Genomic DNA, 7,710 nt, shown 5'->3' on the forward strand with positions numbered 1-7,710 from the left:
ACTGGTGGGCGACCTAGAACTTAAATGTATTCCCGCATTATACTGGTGGGCGACCTAGAACTTAAAAGTATTCCCGCATTATACTGGTGGGCGACCTAGAACTTAAATGTATTCCCGCATTATACTGGTGGGCGACTTAGAACTTAAATGTATTCCCGCATTATACTGGTGGGCGACCTAGAACTTAAAAGTATTCCCGCATTATACTGGTGGGCGACCTAGAACTTAAAAGTATTCCCGCATTATACTGGTGGGCGACCTAGAACTTAAAAGTATTCCCGCATTATACTGGTGGGCGACCTAGAACTTAAAAGTATTCCCGCATTATACTGGTGGGCGACCTAGAACTTAAATGTATTTCCGCATTATACTGGTGGGCGACCTAGAACTTAAATGTATTCCCGCATTATACTGGTGGGCGACCTAGAACTTAAATGTATTCCCGCATTATACTGGTGGGCGACCTAGAACTTGAATGTATTCCCGCATTATACTGGTGGGCGACCTAGAACTTGAATGTATTCCCGCATTATACTGGTGGGCGACCTAGAACTTGAATGTATTCCCGCATTATACTGGTGGGCGACCTAGAACTTGAATGTATTCCCGCATTATACTGGTGGGCGACCTAGAACTTGAATGTATTCCCGCATTATACTGGTGGGCGACCTAGAACTTAAATGTATTCCCGCATTATACTGGTGGGCGACCTAGAACTTAAATGTATTCCCGCATTATACTGGTGGGCGACCTAGAACTTAAAAGTATTCCCGCATTATACTGGTGGGCGACCTAGAACTTGAATGTATTCCCGCATTATACTGGTGGGCGACCTAGAACTTAAAAGTATTCCCGCATTATACTGGTGGGCGACCTAGAACTTAAATGTATTAAAATTGCTTCCCCGTTCTCCCGAGAAAATTTTCGACAATCGGCAGAAAATTTTTTGCCCCGGTTTTTGGTGACTTCCCTGGCGTTGCATCTCGCTGCCATCATTAATCCTTTGTTTTCCTGCCGCAGACAAAGGGATTTAATTAGTTTTTATCGTGGTGGTAGAGGGTGCCTTTCTGGCGGATGATTTTCCTTTCTTCTCTTTTCTTGCTCCACGTCCCAATTGATTAGTGGGCAAAGTTGCCTGTTGGGGGCCTCTAGCCTGCTGGGGATTGGCTCTCATTTAATCCCCTTTTCTGCTTTCTCTTTAAGCATATTCTGTGGGAGTCTTCTTTTAACTCCCGAAACCACTCCCTTTAGGAGCTCACTTCCTCCAAAATTGCCGGGCATGATCCCTGCATTGGGTGACTTCCCCTCCGGTTTCTGGTAGTAATCTTTGAAAAATTCTTTTCAAAACAAATTTTAGGAAGAGAAAATAAAAGATAGAAAAAGGAGAAAATCTTTCTGAACCAATATTTGGTGGGAGAAGAAACTCAAAAGAACTTATCTGGAGGACATGACTGGTCCCCGTGATCATGACGTGCACCATAGATTCCCGACCCAGTCTATTTGTATTAATCGATTTGCCGTATGGTCTGACTTGCTGGGGATGATAAATGACTGTCCATTTTGTTGCAAATGTGGTAGCTTTCGCTGATTCATCTTGTCGCCTCATAGTGCCCTTCGAGGGGTTTTCACTAATGAGACTCTCTCTTTTCTCTCATCTCCCGGTGCCTTATGGTGCCTGTGAAGGTTTTCACCAACAAGACTCTCTCATTTCATATCCCTCATCTTACATCGCCTCTTGGTGCCTGCGAAGGTTTTCACCGATAAGACTCTCTCATTTTATTTCTTTCGAGGAATCGGGGCGTTGTAGATACGACCCTCTCTTCTGGAGATTCCTTTGACTATCAATTCATTCCCAGTCTTACGATCCTCTTCTTTGCTGGGGATCGGTGTATTATTCTCGGTCTTATTTGCCTGACTCGACATCTCTTGAACATTGATCGGGAGGTCTTTTGGACGTTGACGTTGGTTTTGGTGTGGAGTTAAAGAAAGGCTATGAAATTGAAAATAATTTGAGGGGTGATGTGCTACAACTTTTGGAATCAAACCTTTGTTAGAACTTAAAACATAACCTCTGCCCTAGTTTTCTTGCTTGGGGAATTTATTTTTTACACTTATGTTGCGCTATGTGCGTTACGCACGCTGTGTCTATTATGCACACTATGTACCTTATGCATCCTATTATCCACTATGATGCATACTATGACCGAGCCGTGAGGCGCCTACGTATCCTCTTCAAGGAATCAGGTCAAACGTAGTTCCCACGGTTTTATATTCCTTTATTTTTCTTTTCTTTCTTTTCATTTTCTTTTCCTTTTCTTTTTCTTTTTCTTTTCTTTTCTTTTCCTTTCTTTTCTTCTTTTTTTTCCATGTCTTTTCCATTAGTGATTCCAAAAGAGGGGTATGAAAGAATAACTTAAGGCTCAAAGGGGGAAACAAGGGTTAAAAAGTGTTTGGATAGAAGAAAGAATTGCCTTCGCCATCTCATTATCCAATAAATGCCAAATACAAACAAATAAACCAAAAATTGCCATAATTAAATAAATCACGCATAATATCGCTTGACTGCATCTGAATTGATAGCCATGTCGACACATCTACCTTCGACATCTGTCAAACACAAAGCACCGTTGGACAATACTCTGGTCACGATATAAGGCCCTTGCCAATTTGGGGCGAATTTGCCTTTTGCCTCGACCTGATGTGGGAGGATCTTCTTCAATACCTGCTGCCCTACTTCAAACTTCCTGGGGCGCACCTTCTTATTATATGTTCTTGCCATTCTCTTCTGGTACAGCTGACCATGGCACACTGCTGCCAATCTTTTCTCATCTATCAAGCTCAACTGTTCCAATCGAGCTTTGACCCATTCATCATCATTAATCCCGGCTTCAGCGACAATTCGGAGGGACGGAATTTCGACCTCCGCTGGTATTACGGCCTCAGTTCCATACACCAACAAATAAGGAGTTGCGCCTGTGGAAGTTCGGACGGTAGTGCGGTAACCCAACAAAGCAAAGGGTAATTTCTCGTGCCATTGTCTGGACCCTTCCACCATTTTTCGCAGTATCTTCTTGATATTCTTATTGGCTGCTTCGACTGCTCCATTCGCCTTGGGACGATATGGGGTGGAATTGCGGTGTGTAATCTTGAATTGTTGGCATACCTCTCTCATCAAGCTGCTATTAAGATTCGCACCGTTATCCGTGATGATCACTTTTGGGATCCCAAATCTGCAGATGATATGGGAGTGAACAAAGTCCACCACTGCCTTCTTGGTTACTGATTTGAAGGTTTTAGCCTCAACCCATTTGGTGAAGTAATCAATGGTCACTAGGATGAACCTATGACTGTTGGATGCTGCCGGCTCGATGGGCCCAATGACATCCATGCCCCATGCCACAAACGGCCAGGGTGCTGACATCGTATGTAACTCTGTTGGCGGAGAATGAATCAGATCTCCATGTATCTGGCACTGATGGCATTTCCTCACGAAAGTGATACAGTCGTGTTCCATGGTGAGCCAATAACACCCTGTTCGAAGGATCTTTCTTGCCAATACATATCCGCTCATGTGTGGCCCACAAACTCCAGCATGTACCTCTGCCATAACCGTCGTTGCTTGACTGGCATCTATGCATCTCAACAATCCCAAATCCGGGGTTCTTTTGTACAATACTCCTCCACTGAGGAAGAAACCATTCGACAAACGCCGAAGGGCTCTTTTTTGGTCTCTAGAGGCATGTTCTGGATATATCCCCATTCTGAGGTATTCCTTGATATCATGAAACCAGGGTTCGCCATCTGCTTCTTCTTCTATGGCATTGCAGTAGGCGTGCTGATCACGGACCTGGATGTGTAGAGGATCCACATATATTTTGTCAGGGTGGTGCAACATTGATGCTAAGGTGGCCAAGGCATCCGCAACCTCATTGAGAACTCTCGGGATGTGTTTGAACTTCACCAATCGGAATTGCTTGCTCAGATCCTGCAAGCATTGTTGGTATGGTATGAGTTTTAGATCTCGTGTTTCCCATTCACCCTGAATTTGATGTACCAAGAGGTCCGAGTCTCCCAAGACCAAGACGTCTTGGACATCCATGTCAGAAGCCAAGCGCAGACCCAGAATGCAAGCCTCATACTCGGCCATATTGTTGGTGCAATAGAAGCGTAGTTGAGCCGTAACAGGATAATGGCGTCCTGTTTCAGAAATGAGTACCGCTCCTATTCCAACCCCTTTTGCGTTTGCAGCTCCATCGAAGAAAAGCTTCCAACCCGGTTCCTCAGGTAATTCCAACTCATTTGTATGCATTACCTCTTCGTCAGGAAAATACGTTCTTAAGGGCTCGTATTTTTCATCAACGGGATTCTCTGCCAAATGGTCTGCCAGCGCCTGGGCTTTCATGGCCGTCCTCGTTACATAGACGATATCAAACTCTGTGAGCAGAATTTGCCATTTTGCCAACCTTCCCGTGGGCATAGGTTTCTGAAAGATATATTTCAATGGGTCCAAACGGGATATGAGATAAGTAGTATATGAAGACAGGTAGTGCTTCAACTTCTGAGCTACCCAAGTTAAGGCGCAGCATGTTTTCTCGAGTTGAGTGTACTTGACCTCATGCACTGTGAATTTCTTGCTAAGATAGTAGATGGCCTGCTCTTTCCTTCCTGTGTCATCATGTTGCCCCAGTACACAACCAAATGAATTTTCCAAGACCGTCAGGTAAAGAATTAAGGGCTTCCCGGGCTTAGGCGGGACCAATACGGGTGGATTAGACAGATACCCTTTGATTTGGTCGAAAGCCTCCTGACATTCTGCCGTCCAACCTACTGCAACATCCTTTCTTAGCAGCCGAAATATGGGTTCACAAGTCGCTGTGAGTTGAGCGATGAACCTGCTGATGTAATTGAGTCTTCCCAGCAAACTCATTACCTCTGTTTTGTTCCTTGGCGGTGGCAAATCTCGGATGGATTCAATTTTGGATGGGTCTAACTCAATCCCCCTTCGACTGACGATGAATCCTAGCAACTTTCCTGATGGAACCCCGAATGCGCATTTGGCCGGGTTAAGCTTGATATCATACCTCCGGAGTCTCTGGAAAAATCTCCTCAGGTCTGCTACATGGTCCTCCTGACGCCAAGATTTGATGATCACATCATCGACATACACCTCGATTTCCTTGTGTATCATGTCATGAAACACAGCAGTCATTGCTCGCATGTACGTTGCCCCGGCGTTCTTTAACCCGAACGGCATTACCCGATAGCAGTAGGTTCCCCATGGCGTAATAAACGCTGTCTTCTCAGCATCCTCTTCGTCCATTAGGATCTGATGATAACCCGCATAGCAATCCACAAAGGATCCGATCTCGCGCCCAGCGCAATTATCGATCAGGATATGAATGTTGGGTAACGGAAAATTGTCCTTGGGACTTGCTTTGTTGAGGTTGCGGTAGTCGACGCACACCCTGATTTTTCCATCCTTCTTTGGGACTGGTACCACATTGGCCAACCACTCGGGATATCGAGTGACCCGAATGACCTTCGCTTGCAATTGCTTAACCACTTCTTCTTTGATTTTTACACTCATTTCTGTTTTAAATTTCCTTAGTTTTTGCTTGACCGGAGGGTATGCCGGGTCAGTGGGCAATTTGTGAACCACTAAATTGGTGCTTAATCCAGGCATATCGTCATATGACCATGCAAAAACATCTTTGAATTCCATGAGGGTTTTGATCAATTCTTCTCTGACATTCGGCTCAATGTGGATGCTAATTTTGGTCTCTTGGACGTTATCAGCGTCTCCTAGATTCACAGCCTCAGTGTCATTTAGGTTAGGCTTGGGTTTCTCTTCAAATTGGCACAGTTCTCGGTTTATCTCTTCGAAGGCTTCACCTTCGTCATATTCAGATTCATCGTCACAAACGACCTCTTGCATCATTGAGTCGGATTCAGATTGATTTATTAGACTAGGTCGAAGATCCGCTGTGCATGCCATGTCATTAGAACCAGTAAAAAGAGAACTGTTCAGAAAGAAAAAGAACAAAACAAAATTAAAATGGGACAAAAGAAAAGAACTTTATTAAACTTGCGGGATAAAAGGGTTCACACTTTTACAAAAACGAAAGTAAAATTTGGATTACACCCTTGAATAATCCGGACAAAACAAAACACACAAAACATAAATCAAAGCCTACTACCAAGACTCCCCTCGGACAGGAAGAGGAGTAACCGTCCAATTGTTGGTCTTGGCCTCAGGCCCCACAAACTGTATCTCTGCTCTGCTAGAACTTTCTCCAGCTTCCACCATACTGACATCCGCGAATAGCCTCTCAAAACTCTGATTCAGGTCTTCATTTATACCGATCAAAGGTCCTAGAATCTTTGGGACCGGTGGCCCCTTGGCATTTGCTTTGACAAAAGACCTTGAGAGGCGTGGCACTGGTTTAGGCAGAAACCAGACCCTCTTCTTCATTTTTCGCGCTTGCTTTCTATCTGCTGCGGTTGGTTTGAACCCCAATCCGAAAGTTTCCAGATTTTTAGGAAGGGAGACAGGTTGGACAATCCCTTGAAGTTCGACTCCCAGGCCTTTTCCCGGCACGAATCCATTACCCAGCATTTCTGAGACCATCATGACTGTTGCGGCAGCTACCCTAGGGTGCAGGATGATTTCTCCTTCAGAAATTTTGTTAGCCGACCCTGTATCGAAAATCTGGTAGACCCAAGGACCTTTGTCATCAGCGGTCTCTATGAAAGGTACAATGGTTCCGCCCATGGTGCACGTTGTATCCTTGCCGTGTAACACGACCTCTTGTCTTTCCCACTCGAACTTCACCATTTGATGTAGAGTGGAAGGCACCGCTTTGGCTGCATGAATCCAGGGTCGTCCTAACAGCAGGTTATAAGAAACTGTGGCATCTAATACCTGGAATTCCATGGTGAACAGGACTGGACCGATGGTCAGTTCAAGTACAACATCCCCTACAGTGGCTGTTCCGTTTCCGTCAAACCCTCGGACACAGATGCTATTCTTCCGGATTCTTCCGCGGTCGATCTTTAACTGGTCCAGAGTGGATAATGGACAAATATTGGCGCTTGAGCCATTATCCACCAATACTCGAGTTACCACCGAGTCTTCACATTTGACAGCTAGGTATAGAGCTTTGTTATGCTCCGTACCTTCCACTGGCAGGTCATCATCTGAGAATGTTACCCTATTCACCTCGAAAATCTTGCTGGCAATGGTTTCTAGGTGGTTTACAGAAATCTCACTGGGTACATGAGCCTCGTTCAATATATTCAACAGGGCCCGACGATGTTCCTCAGAATGGAGGAGTAATGACAATAGTGAGATCTGGGCCGGTGTTTTTCTCAGCTGCTCAACCACAGAATAGTCTTGTACTTTCATCTTCCTCAGGAATTCTTTAGCCTCTTCTTTGGACACTGGCTTCTTGGTTGCCACTGGGTTGGTTTTTCTTAGCTCCACTGGAGCAAAACATCGACCTGATCGAGTCAGCCCCTGCGCTTCACAACTGACTTCTTCCACCTGTTTTCCTTTGTACATCACCACCGCCTTTTCATATTTCCAAGGCACAGCCCTGCTGTCAATCATCGGCAGCTGGACCACAGGCTTTATGGTCACCCGTTCTCTACATACCCCTTTCAACACGACCGCCGGTGTGGGCGGGATCCCTGGTATTACCAACTTGCTTG

Source organism: Nicotiana sylvestris, chromosome 12 (genome assembly GCF_000393655.2).
Source record: "Nicotiana sylvestris chromosome 12, ASM39365v2, whole genome shotgun sequence".
Classification (NCBI taxonomy): domain Eukaryota; kingdom Viridiplantae; phylum Streptophyta; class Magnoliopsida; order Solanales; family Solanaceae; genus Nicotiana; species Nicotiana sylvestris.